At 41.3% G+C, this 22597-nt stretch overlaps 1 long non-coding RNA gene across 9 annotated transcripts in view; it reads right to left on the bottom strand.

The window, feature by feature from the left end:
- LOC148109061 (uncharacterized) overlaps window positions 1–22597 on the bottom strand; it is a 229516-nt gene that overhangs the window by 172543 nt on the left and 34376 nt on the right. For all 9 annotated transcript variants that reach the window (XR_015726481.1, XR_015726484.1, XR_015726485.1 and 6 more), the window contains exon 2: window positions 9059–9221. This is a non-coding gene — a long non-coding RNA (uncharacterized LOC148109061). The remainder of the gene's footprint in view (window positions 1–9058; window positions 9222–22597) is intronic.

Here is a 22597-nt window from a genome sequence, read left to right as displayed (position 1 = left end):
GTTCCTTCAACTTTAATGTGCATTAAAATCTCCTGAGATCTTGTTAAAAACAGGTTCTGACTCAGAATCTGGGGTAAAGACAGATTTTGCTTTTATAACAAACTCCCAACTAAAACCAATGCTGCTAGTTCTCAGACCACACTATGAATAGCAAGAATTTAGGATATCATCTTCTAGGGGGCAGAGAACGAGGAAGAGAAATCAGCTGTATAATGATTCACTCTAGCACTGGTCTTTACTATTTAACCACACACACACACACACACACACACACTTTCAGATATTTTCAGAACAGCAGAAAAATTTCCCTTTGCACCTGATATCATACATACAACCATGAAACCACTTAATTCTCAAAGACTTCTTTGCACAAGTAGGCATTATCTCAGTTCTTTTTACTTTTGACACCAAATTCTGTCTCACTTATCCATTTCTGTATAACAAACTGCCTCAAAACTTACTGACTAGCAACAACCACTGTCACGGTTGGATGTGTCTGTAACCTGGGCAGGGCTCAGCTGGGTGATTCTTCTCTTTCACAAGGTATCAACATTGGTAATTTGTTGGTATTCAACTAGGGCTGGGCTTTTCTGAAGCTTCGCTTCCCTGTCTAGCTCCTGGGCAGGGATGGCTGAAAGGCTGACCTCCATAAAACTGTCAATGAGAACACCGATGAAAGACCTCTCCAGGACGATGGCCCTAGGACGATGGCCCTAGGACGATGGCCCCAGGGTGGTCACCTCTTGCTTGGCAGTTCAGAGTTCCAGAGCACATGAGGCAGTAAACATGGCAGACCATTCGATCTTAAATCAGCTAGCCTGGGAAGTCACACAGCATCATTTCTGACATAGTCTATTTTTCAAAGTAGTTGTTAGTACATCCAGATTCAAAAGGATGGTACGGGGGCGCCTGGGTGGCTCAGTCATTAAGCGTCTGCCTTTGGCTCAGGGCGTGATCCCCGTGTTCTGGGATCGAGCCCCACATCAGGCTCCTCCGCTATGAGCCTGCTTCTTCCTCTCCCACTCCCCCTGCTTGTGTTCCCTCTCTCGCTGGCTGTCTCTATCTCTGTCAAATAAATAAATAAAATCTCAAAAAAAAAAAAAAAAAAAGGATGGTACAAACCTCCCACCTCTTGATGAATTTGAAGCTGTGTTTTTAAATTGTCACAGTTCTCCCTCTGGCCACATATGGTAACATGCCTTCTGTATGAAAAATATACTCCCTCCCTCCCAAGTCCCTCTGTGATGGCATCAGGCTCTGGCTTAGTCTAGGCTAGAAGTGCAGGATCTCATCATCGAAATCTGGTCCTTATCAAGTGCTTCCCATAAGCAATTCATTGATAAACCTTAAATCTTGTTTCTGGAATTAATCTGTAAATTAAACTGAGAGTGATATTTTGAAAGACAGGAATTAATCTTTAAATTCAACTGAGAGTGATATTTTGAGTACAAAGATGGGAGAGACTAGAAAGAAGCATTTCAAGGAATGCTTTCAATTTACTTCAAATAACATATCAAATATTGCAAACAATAAAACTCAAGGAGCTAAGGTCTCCCCAGGCCTGGCCATAAATGAGGCACTTAGAAAAGCACCGACCATCTCAAGCCACCAGGGGATCATTTAATGTTCCATTTAAGGCACATTCCTAAGCATCCTTCGTAGTCCCAGGAACGCACTCATCAGCTAACATTTATTCAGCACTTAAAGATTCTGACCTGCTTTTGGAAGTGTTATAGGGGTACGTTAAAATATGTATAATCCAAACATGCCTCCATTCTCTCGGTGCCAACATCAACCAGCAATGATTCAGGAGGCAATTCTCATACTGCCCTTAGAAGCGTAAATAGAAAACATGGATGGAGGTGGGGGGGAGGGGTTAACATTCCCTTGATGAAAATGATGAAAAGGCCACATTAGCAAACAAATTCATTACATTGCAAATTAATGGGTCACTGAGTACAGCTGAGGCAAGAGAAAAACGGCAGGAAATGGACAGGCCCTGGAACCATGGTTTCGGGGTCTGCTTTCTGCCACATTTACACTCTGAGCAAGGTACTTACCCTCTTGATTGCTCAGTTTCTGCAAAATGAGGACAGTAGGGGGGACCTTTCAGAACTGTTGTAAAAATGAAATGAGGCTTAAAAACAGGGATTATATGTTAAAAACTCCGAATTGCTGAATAAGGTGTCATTAGGTTTTGATGGTCTCCAATGAGTATTGGTTGAGCAAATACTATTCCCTATTTAACCCTGGACTCACTGTCAGGCCTCTGTTATTTCTATTAATAGGTTTACAATATGCTCCATTAGTGACGTATGTCACATTGTCGTACAAGTGCATTAAGTGTAATATGGCAGAATTACAGCAATCTGTCTCCATATGCTTCCTGTCATCACCTCCACCCAATTCCAACCCCATCACCTCTCCTCCAGATCACTGGCCTCCTGAGGAGTTTTTCCAACATGTGTTTCATCGGATGAAAATCGATGCACATTGCCAAAAAATTAATAAATTAAGTACCAGTTCCTTATTCTGGCACTCCAAGCCTTCCAAACATGTCCCTGAATTACCTTTCCAGCGTTATTTCTCAGAAAAGCCCCAGATACGACCTCTACCCTAATGAAACTCATCATCTTGCTGTTCCTAAGACGTGCACTGCATCATTCTCTCCTTGCCTGAGCTGTCTGCTCCCCTCGAAAGCTCTGCACCAAGCCAATCATTCTGTAAGGCAACTTTCAGACTTGCAAAAAATACAACAAAGCCACGTCCACAACGAGAGTACACTGCACAGAAAGTCACGGGACCTCACGCGGCCTCCCAGGCAAGACCAGAGCTTACAGACATCTATGGACCTGGAAAGATAATGTCAGCCTCTGTTATAGCAGAAGTTTGCATCGTTCCTGGCATACGAATTTTGGAAAAGTTCCTCACCCCTGGAACTTTACTATACTGAACAAGTAGACGGTACCCAAAAATCTGTCAACTATGACAATAGCTGGCTGTCTTTTATGTACAGTTCTCATCACATAGGCTCAACCTAAATGGTGCCAAAACAATCCATCATTTTGTTTTATTTGGTATTTTAATGCAAAACAGGTCTCCCAAAAATCTATCCAAAAGTTGCATTTTCCAGACCTTTAACAAAGAAACTTCTTCGCTGTGTTGTTTTGTTTTTATTTCTCCTGCAACCTTGGTAAAGCAATTGCAAGCACATATTATCTTGTACTTTTTTATCTTCACAGGGGTTTTTAAAAAAAATTTAAAACCTTTTAGCTTTATAAAGTTTGGGCAAAGAACCCATAGGCAAGAAAAAGGAAAGTTAAATCAGATTTTAAACCATCTGTTACTCACAAAGAAATTGCCATATACTGCCCAAGACAGATTTATTTCAGAAAGCTTTCATTGGCTCCAACCATTTAAAAGCATGCAAGCACTGAGTGGTGAAGTCAATGCGTAAAGTACTACAAGGCCATAAAAGTAACCCTCAAACGGAGGCTACATGAGGAAGGGCCATCCTCTGAGGTTAACTAACCCAAATCCATACAAGATGGTTGGAATTAGTGATCCAAGGCCGAGCCACTCAACTGCTGAGGAGGCAAAGGGAGTCCCAGCAAAGACTACTACAATTTTTATATCCATAAAACCTGCCAACAATGACAATATAACCACCACAGCCTTTCTCAGAAAAGTAAATAACCTTTTTTTTCCTCTCAGGGTAGCTATTACATACAAAATATTGACAGGCGCTGCTTAGTAAGATGATTTTCCAAAAGCGAGCCATCCTACGATGTGATATGCAGATAATTTGCCACCAACATTAAGGGGTCTCACTCTGCATCATCAGGGAAGATTGACCAATGTGTACTGAGTACATATTAGGTACCGTGCCTTTCAGAGATGAAGGCAAGACAGGGCAAGGAAGTTAAGCCTTACTCAGCACCTGGTACTAAATACTCAGCCTGAGTACTTTTAATCAACCTCACTCAGTGGCTGTGAACCCTTCAGTTAGGTATTATTGTTCATATTTCTACAGATTAAGAAACAGAGGTCGGAGCAATTAAGCAATTCTCGCAGGTCACCAAATTGTGGTCAAAAGTGTCACTGTTTGTTTGAACCCGGGCTTCTCTGCCTCAAAGTGCGTGCCTCCTTCAGTGTATCCTGCTTCCTAAAAGCCCAACTCATTCCCTCAAGGAATGTGCCATCTGGTAAATCTGGAAGCTTTGAGAATCATAACATGTAAGGTGTATTGGAATGAAATAGTTTGGTGTTGAAATGAGATAAGCAGAGGAACCGTATCTTAAGTATAAAGGAGGGAGAGAAAGAGAAAAGAAGGAAATGTAGTGTTTCGCTGACACTGTCCATCAAAGAGAGTGGCCCTCTCAAATGTCGCTTGGGGCTAATTAAAATAGATTGCCTACTTGGCAAGTATTTCTTTCTCGTGGAGAAAAATGATTCCAGATAGTAGCATAGCTGGAAGAAAAGAGACTTTTAAAACAATCCATTGAAACTTACTCAAAACATATTTACTGCGTTTCTAAGTCTCATCCTCAAAGGGGAACGTACCGGCCAGCTAACCCAAATACCCAACTCATCAAAAACTTAGATTTTGCATTGTAAATTCATAAATTGGCCTGTTAAAAAGTAATGCCTCGTCCCTTAAAAATGATAAAGTAAGACCCATATGCTCCTGCCCCTTCATCTCTGAATGGAATAATAAAATCAATTATCCAAATCTGTCCAATGGTGACCCCCACCAATGGCTCAGGACTGTAGATGCCTCCACCAGACAAAGGGCCAGCCTTGACCTTATTACTTCCCTCAGCATTTCAAAGTACTCCGTGGAATCTAATTCTCCTCCTGGGTATAGGAACACACATTTATGCACGAAAGGACAAAATCGCCTTCCAACTAATATCCTAAGAAACTTATGAAAGGTATGCTTTGCAACACTCTCAGCGAGGGAATTAGTTCTAGGAGATCTTAGGGTTGTGATTTACTTTTTTTAAGTTTATTTATTTTTTTTTTAGTAATCTCTACACCCAACATGGGGCTTGAACTCACAACCCTGAGAGCAAGAGCCCCGTGCTCCTCTGACCAAGCCAGCCAGGTGCCGAGGTTGTCATTTAAATCAGTATGTTCTAATTTTCTTTTCCAGTAGAGTACATTTCCTCATCTGCCTGTAACAATTTTATGTAACTGAATTCCTTCTTAGTTTCACCCTCGTAAGACCTTGGATCCATTAATGCTAAGGATGGCTGCCCAATATATCTTTAAATTACAGAGGTTGAACCATATGACGTAGCCATCAGTTAACCATTTTTACATATAAAAAGAACAATGTCATGGGTACAAACTAATGCAATGAAAAGTCCCAAGAGTTTCTGGGGTGCTAAGACTAAAGACTAAAGACTAAAGAGTTTCTGGGGTGCTAAGACTAAAGGTTCTAAGCAGAACCTTTCCTTCCTCTGGGGGCTTTCACTCTTCACCTACAAGATGCCTCTAGGTTCCTTTCAAGCCCATCGACGTCACGTGTCAATCCCCTAACTGCCTTGAGAAGTTTTGTTTTGGAGAAACCATAAAGCAGAAAGATCCAGGCTTCTTTCAGGGGATAATGCCAAAACCAAAGGAAATAATGAGAAAAAAAAATAGGACCTTTTAACTTGTGAAGGTAATAAAAACGCGTTCCAAAGTGTAAACAGTTTAAGACACTATAATACCTGCTCCCTGCCTCAGCAAAGGAGTTTGCTGCTTCTCCGCCGAAGAAAAGCTCTGTGAAGACATTATAGGTGATTTAGCTTCCAAACTAGTTGGGTCCTGTATGATCTGCACCAAATTGTATTTATGGACTTCCATAAAGTGAAAGCTTCAAAGACGCTTCACCTAGGTCCCCAGGCTGGGCTGGCACTGGGGCCAATGAAAGCGATGCCTGATCCCTTAATTCGCAGGGCTGTGGCGGCTCCCCAGTCTCCCCTTTCTGCTGCCCCTCCCCGCCTCGCTGGGAAGTGTAAATGGAAGGATTTGGTTTTATCTCCCAGGAGGCAGAGTACAAAAACACCGTATGAAAATAAAGTATACGGGATGATATGCTTACTCTCTGGGGGTGTAAATGTTTACAATACACGACTGCTGCCGATCCTGTCCTTCCTCTTCGGGCTAGCGTCCAATGGCGCTGATTAAGGTCACCTAGGCCTTCTTCCTCGATAGCACAGAAATAACTCATCCTGACAGGGGTATGTATGTGGGGATGCATGTTGACATAGACAGACATGCTCATAAGAACGTGTGCACATAATCCTTTGTCTCTAGGCCACACCCATTCTGGCCAGCGTCATGAAGGCTTAGTTTCCGTCCGTAGAAAAGACAACAGCAAAGAAGGTAAGAGGTCTGGCTTCCTCCAAGTGAAGGAATGACCATCAGCGGCCACTGACGTCACAAAAGAGATACAATAGTTACTAGTCTGGTCTTTGGAATTATTCTTGCTAAAAAAGAAATAATTATCATCTAGACTGAATGAGATCAATCTCTGAATCTAACCACCAGTTCACAAAAAATGGAAAAGGACAAAGGAACAAAACGTAGGGTGCACAGGTCCAGATGTAGGTAAGTGAGTAGGTATGATGGTGGCAGCATGTGGACGTTCTTTTTAGCCTCTGGACAAACGAAATGCCCAGCGCTTGGGTCCATCTACAATATCCCTGCCATGTGGGCATTCCCTCATGATCTCCAGAGGTATCTCACGCTTTGGCAAACTTAAAATCACCCCTGTAATTCTTCCTTTTATTGAGCAAAGCCTGCCTCTTTTTGTGCTGGGCATGTCACAGTGAACATGGTTAGTCTGGTCAATGCATGTCCCAGAATTCCCTTCCCCCTAGGATTCTGGATTAGAGTTTCCAGAAGAGGACCTTGGGCAAGATTTTGAGAGGCAGAGTGAAGTCTTCAGTCAGATATGGTGGCAGAGAGACACAGAGGAGCCTGGTTGAACTCACTCTTCTCTACTCTGCATTTAGTTTTTCTTCCCAGTTGTGAGCCCCACTGACGCACAGTGTCCCACTACCAGGTACTCAGTCACGGACCCTCTGTAACTCCCCAGAGGCAAGAGCTTCCCAGAGACAGTCCACCAGCTCCCCCTTTCCCGTCCTGCCTCGGCAGTTCCATGGGCTGGTCTTCTCAGATCTCCCTGCAAGCTCCGACTTGCCCACCTAGGTCAGTGCTTCACTCATTTCTTAAAGGAATGACTCTTTCTCTGACCCTCCAAATCCCCTTTCTGGACCTTTCTTTTCCCTGATCCTCCCACAATTGTGTAAAGTTTAATTTCTATAATAAATACCTCAGCCCACACTCAAACTGGCACTGCTTCTCTGTGGAACCCCGTATGATACACCTTTATCATCTACTGGACCTGGTTCTGCTTCCCAGAGCTGTTCACCATTGTCAGTTCTGATTCTGCTACAGGAGAGCCCGCCAAGGACTGGAGGGTTGCCACGGTTTTTCACTGTCGACCTCATCATTCCTTCTGGCTATCACACCTAGCACTTTAGGGTTTCTGCTGGGATACGGTTTCAACCCCTCTCACATCGGGTCACTCTCTCCTAATAAGACTGCATGGGGCATGTGATCAGTGTCTTTTGTTTAATTAGAGCTCATTTATTCCAGCTTCTTGAATCATTATTCCTAGTACTTTATTCTACACATTCAGTGTTTCTTCCAAATAGCCACATTTGACCAGTATGCTTTCATATCTTTATCTAACCCACTGATCCACAGGAAGGGGCCAAGGACAAACTGTTGCTGATATAGACTTCTCTTAAGGAGTCTTTTTTGGATATGCCGGTCATGTCCAAGTTTTCATATGACCTCAGGTAAATCAATACCTAATCTAGGAGACTTGGTCAAATTAGATAGTACAAAGGTTAAATAAATAGAGATATGCCACCAGTGGCTTTAAATCTAGGAGAATAGTGCATCATTGAAAATAGGGACAGACAGGGGCGCCTGAGTGGCTCAACTGGTTAAGCACCTAACTTCTTGATTTAGGCTCAGGTCATGATCCCAAGGACTTGGGATCAAGCCCCATGTTGGGCTCCATGCTCAGTGGGGAGTCTGCTTGAGAATACTCTCTTGTCCTCTGCCCCTCCCCCCATGCATGCACACACTCTCTCTCAAATAAATAAATAAATCTTTTAAAAAAAGAAAAGAAAATAGGGACAGACAATAGGGCACACATTCTCACGTTGTATGCAAGATATCCAAGACAATACATTTAATTTTAGATGCCTTAGGTTGGAGGTATGTGGAAAGATACCCAAGCAGAAGATGAACATTTGCATAGAGTGATATTTGAATACACAAGGTAAATTTACTCTTTAAAAAATAATAGATATATAGGCAGAGATAAAAATGGGGGAAGCCAAGAATAGTATGTTAGTAATGTCAGTGTCATATGAGTAAATGATCTCCTGGAAGCTAGTAGCTGCTTCTAGCACATTACCATCTACATGTGAAAAGTTAAGGTAGGAGAACTACACCAGTCTGTATCTCCATTACTAGGAACCAACTGGATATTTAAGAAACAACATGACTCTGATTCTCCTATTACTTCCCAAAACCCACTACTGAACAGAAAGATCCTCTTACCTTACATAAACTATGATAAATAGGAGGTTAACCCAAATTGTAGAATACATTTTATCTAATTTTACCCCTTTGCCAGAATGGGACTTCTCCCCCTACATAAACGTCTTTAGATTTTGACCAACATATGGACAGACCTTCAAGTGAGACAGGAAACAATTCAAACGGCCATCGCTCAGGGACTGGTTGAATAAACTATGCAGCTTTCAAGGGGATGAGAAATATGCACATATGCTGCTAAGGAGTGACCGCTGAGATTATGGTATCAAATTGTTTGTTTTTTTTTTTAAGTGGAGGAAAATGTGTATATTAAGCAAACATTTATCAAAGAAAGTGGAGGTGGGGAGATACCAATATCTATGTATATAGATATTGCCGCTATGAAAAATAGAAAGAGAAGCAATCAAGTTTTTTAAAAATTACTTACAGAGGGGCGTCTGGGTGGCACAGTCATTAAGCATCTGCCTTCGGCTCAGGGCGTGATCCTGGTGTTCTGGGATCAAGCCCCACATCAGGCTTCTCCGCTAGGAGCCTGCTTCTTCCTCTCCCACTCCCCCTGCTGTGTTCCCTCTCTCGCTGGCTGTCTCTCTCTGTCAAATAAATAAATAAAAAACTTAAAAAAAAAATAAATAAAAATAAATAAAATAAAAATTACTTACAGAGGAGGGGAAGACAGGAATGGAGGCCAGACTTCTCTGAATACATTGTTTTACATGACTTTAAAACAAAATTAAATAAAATTTAAGATATCTACACTACAACTCTAAAGCAAAATGAAACAAATAAATTTAACTACCTAGGAAGTTGGTATATTGTACGGAGAAGAACTGGTTAAATCGTTTGACTGTACATCCCTAGTGGCATATACTCTAAAGATGAAAAGTGGAAAATAAATTTAAACTGTTTTTTATAATCACGCTTTAATAATAATAATTTATATTATTCTGAAACACTATTATTTATATATAAATTTATATAGAAAGACAAAACAAATAAGGATCAGTAGGAATTCATTATTTAGTTCTCTTTAAAAAGAAAGAAAAGGAGAAAAGGTGGGAGGAGGAAGGAGGAAGGAAGGGGAGGGCGACAATCAGTCCAGTAGCAATAAGCACCCCTCGTATCCAGGTTGTGGTGTCTAAACAATACTGTTTCCCATAAAAGAATGCCAGTTCCTTGGAAAAACACCTAATTCTAGGCTTAGAGACAAGCATACACAAGATGAGCCTAGAACATCTTGTCATACCAGAAAATAAGAAAGCTGTTGATAATGACTGAAGGACTCATAAGCCCAACGTGAAGAGGCTCCCACTGGCCCAAATGGAACAATTTGAGCATTGATAAGAAAATGCATGAAATAAAGAGCAAATATGTTTAAGCATCCATAAGTTCATTATGATACTTTAAACAAATGAAGTGAACCAAGTTTGGCTGATGTTAAAAGAAACCAACTCATTGAAACTAGTTTAAAAAAAAAAAAGAGAGAGAGAGAGAGTGCAGAGGTGGTTGGGAATATAGCATCTATCTGGCCTTCCCCATGCAAACTATACATCAGGATAATCAAATAGTTGGTATAGGGAAAGTATTCCAGCAAATAAACTAATAAGAAATAATAGAATATCACAAATCTAAACAATGGTCTCCAAAGTTGCCAATGTCACAAAAAGAAGAGACAACAGTTATTATGCCCATCTTACGAAAATAAGTGTGTTTTTTAAGCCATTATTTGTTTGGCAATACTTCCTGAAACATTTATGGATGATATGACAGGACATCTATGCTTTCTTGAAAATAATCTAGGAAGGGAGCTGGGAGACTGAGAAGTAGGTAGAGATACAGGTGGAGCAAAATTGGCCATGAGTTAACAAGTGGTGTAGCTGGGAGATGGTATCTCCCAATATTGCACTATTCGCTCTACTTTTGTGAATGTTTGAAATTTTCAATAATAAAATTTTGTTAATTGATGAGGTTTTGTAGCCAAACTCCCTGTATTTGAATCCCAATTCAACTACTTCATAGCAATGTAATCTTGGGCAAACTACAGCAAGTTGTGTAACCTCTCTGCAACATGGCTTCCCCATGTGTACAATAGGAACCATACAAATAGTTGCCATCACGATGGGCTGTTGGGAGAATTAAATGAGGTAATATATGTGAAGTACCTAGAATAATTCCTGATACACAGTAAATGCTTAAAAATGTCCGCAAAATTGGATGAAGGCCTGGCTTAGAGCTTCTGAACCTTCAAACCCTTAAGATTGGCTCATGAGAAATTATTGTTCTTTCTTCTTAGTGAGGAACATAACATCAATCCAACAATCTCCTTACCCCCCCCCCACACACACAATAGCTAAACAGACCACAAAGATTGACTAATCTTTCAGTTTTCACCATTTTAATACTCCATCTGGTACTCCCAAAGGAGAGCACCACATTCTTACGTCACCTCCCCCAGGGACTGCTCTCTTTTCTCCCCCAACGCTACCTCCAGGGCCAGCCCAGAAGTCGTCACTGAGACCTCTAGTGGTAGTGTAGTTCAGCAGAAAATGCAGTGGAGTAGAGTCAAAGCCCAGGATCTTCATCTGTCTCTGCCCCTGAATAGTTGTCCCACCTTGGAATAATGGCTTGGTCTTCCCAGAATTTGAGTAACAAAATATTGCCATTATCTTAGGAATTCTTGGCTTAAAATCCCCTTTGGAGACTATTAGAAAATTATTTTGAGCACCTGTTGCTCATAGCAAACCTTCAGCCTTTGGGGATAAAATCATAATCATACACACAACCAAGATCATTTGAATGAGGTAGATAATAAAGCTGTCTTTGGTCTAAAACCAGACCTAACTATTAAGTTTCTTTTAGGAATTATATACTGACTTTTAAAAACACCCCCCCCCCAAAGGCAGTGACAGAATTCTCAAGTTAAACATAAATAGCTTCTTCACAACATGTCTGCCTTAGAAAACTCTCCTTGGGAGATGTTTATTAATTTTTCTTTAAACCAACTTCATTTCTTTTAAAAGTCATCTTAAGCAGAATCATAGTCATAACATCTACAAAGTACTTGAGTAATGTGAGTTTGTCTTTTGTGCAGATGTAGCCATAGAGGTCAATTTACAAGTCAAAAATCATCAAATTCATATTTCAATTAAACAGCTTAAAGAAACTCAACATGTGTAGGAACCAGATCGGTTGTGTTTCCTTCTCTGTAAAATGGGGCTAACAATAGTGTGTCTACTTCATAGGGTTGTTTTAAGGATTAAATGAGTAAATACATGTTAAGTATTCGGACAAACTAGCTCATAATAAAAGCTATAAAAGTGTTAGCTACTAATGTCCCTATTATTATTTCAGGTTCCAATTTTCAAAAATTAAATGTTTCTCATTTAGTTTCATTTTCCGGTCATCCCACTTATCACAAACAGATTCCTATCCCTGAGCGCACACACATATCCAAGAGTTTGAAAGGCTCTTAAAGTTGCTTTCCATGTGTGGGTGGGCATTCTGATCTAGATAGACAAGCTTAAAATTACACCTATCAATCAGCAAAAAATTTACTGCATGCCAATTATACCCAAATCAATGCATTAGGAACTGTGGAAATAGAAGAAAGGAAAAAGCACAAGCCTCATCCATGACGAGTTTCCTGGTTGAAGAAGAGAAAAATGACATTATGAGGTTGGATGACTGCTTAAGGGAGTACACCCTGGGTGCTAAGTGACCAGAACGGTGAAGGTAATGATATGAGAGACTCAGAGGAAGAACAGGGCAGAGAAGTCCCTGGGGACCAGAATAATGCAAAATTCTTTCAGGGAAGATTAGACTGGAGCCACAGCTGAAGGGCTGAGTAAGATTCAGAAAAGGGAAAAGTAGGGACAAGGGCATGAACAAGGGAAGGAGAGATTTTGAGTGGACACTGGAGGACCACATTGATGAAAGCAGAAAGCAAGCCCATTTAAATAAATCGTGGGAGAGAAAGTAAGCAGAGTCATCGAGACTCTGGAAGACCAGCCTTAAGAATTTCAACTTTATCTTATAAGTGCAACAAAGGTAATTGGATTTTTGAACAAAGCTTTGATATGGATACAGTGGAATTTTAAGAAAATTTCTAGATTCGGGGTCCATAGAGCCTGCTGTGGCTGAATTACGTGCAGATATGGGCATTTTGATTCCCTTTGCTCCTGTTTTCAAGAATCTTGTGGTCCATTTCCCTGTGTTTACAACACCTTTGGTTCATATAATCCCTAGATTTGAGTTCATCTTTCCAAAACAGAAGATTGAGGTAGCAGACATGTAATTTGCTGAAAACTAACTCCATCTTGTACTCAGACCACGTGGCCAAGTGATCCTTCCAAACTGGGTACCCACAACTCCCCAGGCTCCGAAACCTCTAGAAGAGAGACACAGCCAACCAAGCGGTGTCTCTCGTCCTTTCATAGAGAGTTATAGAAATAAAGAAATATTGCTTTTTTCTTTTTCCCTTATAGTAAAAAAATTTTTTCTGATTACAAAAACAATACATGCTTGTTATCAAAATTCAAATATATCCAAGCATAAAGGAAGAAATTATCTGGTGTCCCTGAGACAACCACCATTCATATTTAGAGACTCACTTTTTAAGCACCTTATCGTACACACATTCATACACACATATATTCTGGAATTTTAATCATGGTATTGATAATGCCTTGGTAATGTGAATTTCTTATCACTTAGACATTTTTTGTTTCAGCTTTCCCTTCTCCTCTTTCCCACCCCTTAATCCTGCTCTTCCCCCACCCAGCTTTTATATCTACTATATATATATTCTGTAATTTTATGCCCTTATAAACATATTAAACATATACATAGGATTTTATTACTGTTAGATTTATAAACATAGTATCCATTACATATACTTCTTTGTATCATCTTTTATCCACTAAACAGTACATCATGGAACTTCCTCCAAGGTAAGTGACATTTAATTCACTTTCTTTACTAGTTCATGAAATAAGAATAATTCATATTTATTGAGTACTTACTATGTACCAGGGACTGTTCCCATGTAATTTGTCTGTGTTACTTAATTCTCACAAAAACCTTACAAGATTGGTATTGCTGTTGTCCTCATTTTATGCATAAGAAAACTGAGCCATAGAAACTTAACACTTTTCCCAAGGCTGTTCATTTAAGATGAATAGAGGGATTAAAGCCCAGGCAGCCTGATACTAGATCCATGTCATTAACTTCTACATGATACCGCTCAGCCAGGCATGATGGGGCTCCCAACCAGTCCCTCACTAATGGGCATCCTCTGGATTCCAGGCTTTTGTCACTACAATAATATTTCAATAAATATCCTTCAACATACATCCTGCTCTATGGGTATTTTATTCCTTTCATTCAACAGATTTTAATGAGGGCCTACTTTGTGCCAGAGACTATTCTAGATGCTAGAGTTCCAGGGGTAAGGAAATAAACACAGTTCTTGTTTTCATAGAGTTCATATTGTGATGGGAAAAGAGAGTGAATGAATGAATGAATGAATGACAAGCAGAATAGGAGATAATGCCATTAAGTCATAAACAAAACGTTAAAACAGGGTGATACAACAGAGAGGCACTTGATGATAACTGTAGATATTTTTTATATGATACAGATCTCCAAGTGTGAGACCGCTGGGTTGAAGGATATGTTATCATTTTCTCTAAATTTTAATACTTGTTGCTGCTTTGCTTCCCAAAAGGTATATTTCTAATAATTCACATTTCCACAATAGTGCAGATTTAAAAAATAAACTTTTCTTGTTTTCCTTTTCAACTTACTAGAAGAAGTTTAAAAAATGTTTCCTGCTCTGTTAACTATAATGACCTATTTCAAATTCAATCTATATAAATGTATATCAGCTATAAGGTAAGCATCAAAAATTACTTTATATTACCTTGAGTATTTTTTAAAACATATATATGGCTATTCCTATGAAATCGAGAACCTGCATCTTACAGACACTCTCAAGGGAAACATGTGCATGTTGGTGAAGGTGGACACAGAGACTCTCTTGTCTCGTCTTCTTAATATAGGTAGTAATACAGGTAACAGAAGAGTTAACATTTTTAGGAAATAGTTGAACACAACTGAGTTTTTAAAAATAGCAAGAAAGCAGGTCTAAGAGATTGAAAAGAGACTCCTATAAAAAAAAAATCTTGATAAACATTAAAAAGCAACCCTTGAGGGGCTGAGGTATTTTCAGGAGTAGCAATCAAAAGAATACCACTGAATCTACCATCCATAGCATATGGAGTCAGACTCCCAACCCCCCTCCCCCGGCCCCCACTGCACATCTCTGTTCCTTATCTCTAGGCCTGCCTAGTTATCACAAGTTCTCAGGGACCATCATTATTTTAGAGGACTCATACATATGCAACAGGTATTTCATGGGAGAAAATGCAACTGAGTAACTTCCAACCACCCTACGATGATGCAGAAAGGAAGAGAACCTGTCTTACTGGCTCTCACCAGTCCTGGACCCCTTTTGCCATTACAAGGAAAAGTGGGCGGCCCTCAGATACTGACTCCCTGCAAAATGCCCTGCCAAATCAGAGCAATACCTAAATCTAACCTCTCACTTTAAAGGACTGCACACTTTATGTGCGCAGGAAAGCAGGGTTTTATTTTAACCATGTTTCACAAGCAAAAGCAATGGAAAAAATTCCACGCCTAATCTTTTTTTTTTTTCCTTCCCTTGAAATTTGATCATATTCCTAACTTTAGTCATACTGCCTGGTTTCCTTTCCTTAATGGAGTGAAATTTATGTCTGTGATTAGAGAATTGGCTTGGGAAAACCATTTGAGTTTTAAAAGTTATACGTTTTAACAATAATAGATATGAGAACCCTGGAAGAAAACCAGTGTGTTTTGGATGTTAATTCAGACATCATAATGACTTGCTATTTCAATCCACAGTTAGTAGGTAATGGTGGTATTAAACATATTTGAGGGGAAAAAGAAAAGTTGAGTCGAAAGTTTTCACAAGGATAGCATAGTGATAAATTTAAAATTATAGCCTCGATGTATAGCTTTCTGGCTAAAATGTCTGGGATTATTTTGAAAATAAAGAATAAGGTGACATGCATTAAAAGAGTAGCTTTTCTGGAAGTGTATTTACTACAAGCATGACCCTTGAACTCTAGCATTCATAGACCCAGGAAAAAAAGGAATCAGATGTTCCTTGCTTTATACAATAGATGTGTTCCTTAATGGAATTGTATTTTTCAGTGTATCAGGGAGACTCACTATAAATGAAGTGATCAGCCCTTGAGGGGAAGAGGAGGAAGGTCATGAAATGCCCTTCACCCAAACACAAACAGGCCACATCCTTGGCGGGGGGGAGGGTACACTACAGGAGCTTGGGGCTCACAGCTGCCCAAACCTGGATGGAAGTCCCTCTACCTTCTTGCGGTGGCACTTAGAGCAAGTTACTTAGTATTTCCAAGCGTCGTCTGCAAAATGGGGTGTTATCAGTGCCTCACTTCAGAGGGCTTGTGAGAATTAAATGAGATAATGTATGTAAAACAGTGAAGACACTTACTACATTTTAGTTCCTTCCTCCTTCCCACCCAGTTGTTATGCCAGCTTTGGAATAATTGAATTGGAAGAAAGGAGTCCAAAAGAAGAGAGGAGGCGGGTATGGGGGTGGAAAGGAAGAGCTGCTTGGGAGGGGTCTGTACTTAATTGGCAGAACAACCTCAATTAAAGAACCAAAGAAACACCTCCCGTACCTGACGCATAACCTATGGCCAACCCTCTCTTACAGCAAGGAATTCTTGTGCAATACGAATAATTGCCTCCTAATGCTTTTAATTTCTAAGTTTTTCTAATCAAGGCATACCCATTTACTTACATTGCTGCTCTGTAGTTTAGCGATGCTATAAATATATTGTTTATGTCATTCATTTCAATACTCCTCATTTAAATACTATGGGCCTATGATAGTGCTTGTCCCAAAACAAGTACTAAAAATAATTTTAACAGCATGATAATCTAGGGAATCTTTTCCAGGCTATCCCAAGCATAGCAAAAACGAAAACTAAATCCATGACCCCAGAAGTTTTTAACATACCAATTCTCAACTTCTTAAATACTCAACTTCTTAAATACTATAGCATATAACATCCACCATGACGTGTAGGACAGCACATTGGAGAAGTCGAAGTAACTCTTTCAGCTTCTTAATAAGTGAACGAGGTTAAAAATACAGGTTTACGAATTCTGTGAAAATATTTTCTGGCTAAGAACTTGCATTTTCTTAGACCTTTCACCTGTCATTTCTGTCCAACTGTGACTTCTGTACAGGTCCATTTTTTCACAAGGAACCAAATAATCATTTGACAAGAGTTCTGGGCTGTATCAACTGAGATACGAGAAGAACAACAGAATCACACCGACGTGGCTGGGCAGTTCAATGACTGCGTGGGAGGCTTGCTTCCATGCACAAGAGAAAATTGCAGAGCTTTGGGCCTGATGCAGATACAAACTATACGTACCATGGGCTTTGAGGATGCCTCATGAGTAGTTGAAACTGACGATGTTAGCTCCATAAATGCCAAAGGCATCACATTATAGATAGAGGAGGCACCACGCAGTTTATATGCCCCAACCCCTAGCACATGCAGGAACTGAGAGGAAGCAATAACACATGCTTTAAATCAATGTTAAAGCTAGCGTCTTCTGCAGGTGTCTGTCTTCTTTTAAACAGAGATGTGTCATCGTCAGGTGCGTGTTGGGAAATCCATGACCTTCCCTAAGAGAGCTGTCCGATGATGAGAAAGCCGTCTTTGCTTCATTCAAGAATAAATTACCCAATCTCATGACACCAGGATGTGAGAAGTTACTTGGCAAGGAGAATTTTTAAGTTCATCTCTTTCTTTGCTCTCCGTCTCCCTGAGACTTACCTTAGGAGCTAGCTGGTGCCTGGTTTTATACACAATTTGCCACAAAGTTCTGGGGTTTTTTTTAATGGTAACTCAAGACTGCTGAAATATATTTAAATAAGATTTCATACCAGCATGGCTTTATGCTAGCTTTTTTTAAACGACTACAGAAAAAAAATCCATTGTAGTAAAATCCCTGCTCCCCACTTCCACCAACATCCACTCCATCACCACTGCCAGCCCGAAATTGCTTTATTGCAGTGGAATTATGTTATAATGTTAAATTGCTATAATTCAAGTTTCCAGGCTAGAGGAAAAGCAGCGCATAGAGTCAGCCTTTCTGGGGCGAATTAGCAAATGAAAAGAAGTGCATTGTGAAGAACTACGGAAGTAAGGGAAGGAACTTTGTGGGGGAAAGAAGGAAGTAACTCCCCTTGGTGTATTCCTGGGTTTTTGTCCAGTTTGGTTTTCGCGGATATCAGGGTGCTGGAGGCAGCGGAAGGACGCTGAAAAGGTGATCTCCGCTTGATGCCTGTGTGGCTAGAAACCTTGAAAGCTCAACTCTGGCCCCACTACTTCTCTTCCCTCTGTTCCTGCGGCCTCCCATGCTCGGCTGGGTCCTTCCAAGTGGCTGATGGGGGCACTGGAGCAAACACGTTTGGAACACAATTCCTCATTGCAGAAAATAAGCGTCATAAAATCAATAAAGCCCCATTTCGAGGAGCCTCTACCTGACAGAGAAGTTACATCGTTCTACCAAATACTTCTTTAAAATGAGATTCCACTGCTACTCACCCCTTCATCCAATAAAGATTCATTCCGAATCGTTATGTGCCAAGTGCTCTGACAGACACAGGGGGGAGACACAAAGACGAAGTGACAAGAAGATGGGCTCTGCCCTCCACGTTCTGAGACAGGGCTGCTTGAGGGAACGGGAGGACGTAAAATCTAACTTCTCTCTGTAGCTCTTTCCCCCCTTTAATCAAGCCCACATGTTTGACGCCAGGGAACTAAATGTGGTGAGGAGGGAAGGATTATAAAAATGTTCACTTTCATCCTACAGATATGAGAAAACAAGAACATATTGCCATTACTCGACAACTTTATAGCTCCGAATAACGCAGGCATGCAGTAAATCAACGGAGGGTCCGCCCGCCTCACCAAACGGGCACCTCACATGGGCCCTGGGACGGAGCTCACGCCATTCCAGCCCAGCGCCGAGCTGCCCCGGGCCTTGACAAGACAAGGAAAGGCCAGGGGAAGACAGGAGGCAGGGAAGGCTCGTCTGATCTCAGAGCCAACAAAAGCCCTCCGACCCCCAGTCCCTCTGCCACCTTCCCTCCCTTCTTAAGAAATGACAGAAATCAGGAAATATTACTTCGGCTTGCAGGCTTCTGTCCTGGCCTATCAAACCCACAGAGAAGTCCCAGCAAATTACTGGAAACTGCACTTTGAACTTAGCCTCTGGCAAAGAGCCCAGTCAAACAGAAATGTAAAAGTTCCTTTCCTCTGAGGGGCCCCTGCACCAGGGTGTCCCTATAGACACTCTAGAGCTGATTGCAACAGGTTGGAATGAGGCCCTGAGCCAGGAAAACAAGCCCTAACCAGTATGATTTCCTACTGCCTGTGTTGTCTCTTAAAAAGGTTTTTTTTGGCTTGTTCTCCCTCGTTTTGTTGGACTGGGTTACAGGCTCAGGTCCCATCGAGGAAAAGACTGGCACCATTTTTGCAAAATGTCTAATCCTTGTTTAGTTCAAAAATGGCTCCATCAGCCCCACCAGTAAGTACAGTCGTGTGGGGGGGGCAGCCGGGGGCAGGGGACTGGTCAGGCCAGTTGCTAAGCAAATTCTCTGAACTCCCAGGGAATTGAGAAGTAATTAGCTTGTAAACCCTGCAGATATTTCTACCTCTGACAAGGGAGACAATATTTCTCTGCCCACCAGATTTAACTACGAAGCCTTAAAATAAACCAACAACAGGGACGGTCCTAGCAGGAACAGGCTCTGCAAAGCCTGGCCCCATGGCCCTTTCTCCTTCGTAAGAGGAAACAATCCAAACATGGGCCTCTTTCTAGCTCTGTTCTATTTCTCTCTAAGAAAATTCAATTTGCACAAGCAAATAAACCGACTCATTATAAAACTACGAGGTCAACAAGAGACAGATAAAACTGAAGGTTAGACAGCTGGAGCAACAAGCCTCTATCCCAGCTGTAGTGGGGAGCTCCGTGGAGGAAGCAGTCAACCCCCTGGGATCTCTCAGAGCCTGCGAAGCGGAGGGGGTGCACTCAACGTCCACTCTGTGCTAGAGCAAACATTCCTCTCTCGAGCACTCAAACGGATTCGAATCACCGCCAGACCTGGCCAGCAGTGACCTCATTCTTCTAACGTGCAATGATTCTAACTGCTTTCTCGTAATGGGATGTTTTTCCTATGACACTTGCACTGTTTCATATGCAGAGTGTGAACAGTGCGGTGATCTATTCTTCCGATAATTTTATAAAGAAAATTCCCAAAATGGGGTTTGTAAACCCTGTGTTCTTCCTGAAGATCTTGCGAGGACTGACAGAACTGCTTGTTCCATCCGTAAGCCCCCAGCTTCCCCCTTCCCTGCCTTCCTGACCTCTGCCTGACCCGGATCTGCAATGATCAACAGTCAATGAGCACCACACAATTCCACCAAAAAAAAAAAACAACAAAAAAAAAAACAAAAAAAACCTACTGGGTAAAGTCTCATTTTAGGACACTCCCAGCTAGTCCTGTCATATTCTCCGGAGGTTCTCATGGCTTTTCTACTTTGTTGTTGGTGAATTTTTGCACATGACTTACCATTGGTTTCCCCCTCTCCTACCTCCCAGCAGTCCTAGCAGAAGTATCGCAAAAAAGAACAACAAATCCAGACTTTACATAAAGTCTACAAAGATAGTGTGTACAGGGTAAATCATTCTCTCATCCGTGTATTCAACATGCATTTATTGGGATTCTAACTAAACAAGTCCTACCATACAGATCCCTCCCAGGCTCTGCGGCCTCACCTATAAAATAACCAAGGAGAAAATTACCTAACTCCTGGGGATGTGCCAATAGATGGCAAGTGTGAATGGTCACACCTAGCATAGGGGAGAGTCCCTATGAAGAGCTGGAATTAGGATATTCAGTGCTAAATAAATGGTCAGAGCTCGAGGGGGCCTCTGGTGCCTCACAGGAGAGCCAACCTTGCCAGTGTATGAACTCCCCAAGAGAAAGGGCCAAAGATATGAAGCAGAGTCAGGAACTGAGCTTGGTGGATACTGGAAATTTGAATATCTGGAAATCCAGTGTGCAAGAGAATCCCCAGGAGTACCTGACCAGCAAGCAGACTCCTCAGCTACCCCCAGAGGTGCTGATCCAAGAGATCCGGTCCGGCCCCAGGTGATTCTAAAGCTGGACATCCGCAAACCACCCTTCCAAAAACACCAACTTAGAGAATGAGAGGAAGAAGAGGAATCAAGAAGGGTAAAGCAGAGAGCCATGCAAGGTAGCAACAGATGGCCTAAAAATGGAAGAACCAAGATGGTGCAGCAGTATGGTAGATTGTAAACAGAAGAGAGTTTGCTAAAGGGCTGGGAAGGGCCGGGGGAGGGGGGATCAGGACATGGAGTCCTCTGGAAAGGCCTTGACAGGTAGGTTCCATAGAGGATAGAAGTAAAAGATTATTTTCATTATTCTGTTAAAATACTCAAACTCTCTTCAAAAATACAATGAACAAGCAGGCAGTCTTAAATTTGTATTATGCTGATGTGATGTTCAAGTGAAAATATTCTAAAACTAAGGTTAATCCCATGTTCCGTCAGAAAAGCAGCTTCACTCAAGCAATACAGGGAGTTGGCTGCTAGAAGTCCCACCAACTAAATCATCAGGATCTATGAAGAACTAAAACCACTCCATGTAGACTAATAACAACAGGCTATTCATTTGTAATCATCCACTTCTTCAATTCCTTAATTACATTAGTAACCTGAGGCGTGAACATATGTTCTAAGACAAAGAGACACAGAAAGCTAGAAGAACTGAGGTTGCAAAGAAGGCTTCCGTTTCCATTCAGAAATCCAAGGAACCAATGAAGTTCAGTTGTGTCAAATCATGCAAGACTAGAGCCATGTGGGTGCTGACTAGCTGCAAATGAAGAGAAACTTCAGAACACCTGCCCACCAAACAAAGCGCCAGTGCCAAAAAGCCTTCCCCGGCCCCATCTCCATTCACTGGACCATGAACACTCTTTGGATGATAATAGAAAAAAAAATCGTTTTCATTGCCCTATAAAAAGAAGACAATACTGAGATCCACAGAATATAATACAAAGCGATGAAAAATAAGAGAAAAAAGATGTTTAGGAGATCTAACATGTGACTAAGAGGATTTCCACAAAGAAAAGGAAAAAACCAGAGATTATATCATAGAAGAAATTATCAAAGAGATGAGAAAATTCCTCATACTTGAAGGACACAAGGGAGGGCCCATTAAGGGAACAACACACTGAACAATAAAAGATTTACAGCAAAGCACGTCAAAGTCAAATTGAAAAGATACTAAAAGCTTCCGGAAAGAAAGAACGTCACAAAAAAAGGACTGGTAGTCAGAATTGCTATCCCCAACAGCAATATCCTGAGCCAGAAGACAACAGAACAATGCCTTCAAAATCCTGAAGGAAAGGGATGTCCAATCCAGGTTTACATAACCAGGCCTACTAGTCACTAACGCTATATACTACAGGTAGGCTGGGGGAAGACTGTTCTTTCTTCGCCCACTGAGCATGTCTTTTTTAAGGCCTGCACTTGGTACTATCTCACCGAGGTTGTCTTTAAGGAGCTGCTTTTATCCAGGTGAGATGCACTAAGGGCTTGCACATAGTGCCTTGTGCTCAGTGGATTTAAATCCTGCTGCCTAGGCTCACAGCCCCTTGTCTTAATCCTTAATCTCTTGACCACCTTTACTATTCACCTCGTTGACTGTTGCCACTCCCCATCCAACTCGGGCCTTCACCTCCACATTTTCACTGTAAGTTTTTCTCCTGGACTCGAGATG

This window comes from Ursus americanus, chromosome 13, assembly GCF_024610735.1.
Source record: "Ursus americanus isolate L20-20 chromosome 13, mUrsAme1.1.p, whole genome shotgun sequence".
Classification (NCBI taxonomy): Eukaryota; Metazoa; Chordata; class Mammalia; order Carnivora; family Ursidae; genus Ursus; species Ursus americanus.
Note: the sequence above shows the minus strand (reverse complement) of the source record. Positions and strands in the feature narration are given on the sequence as shown.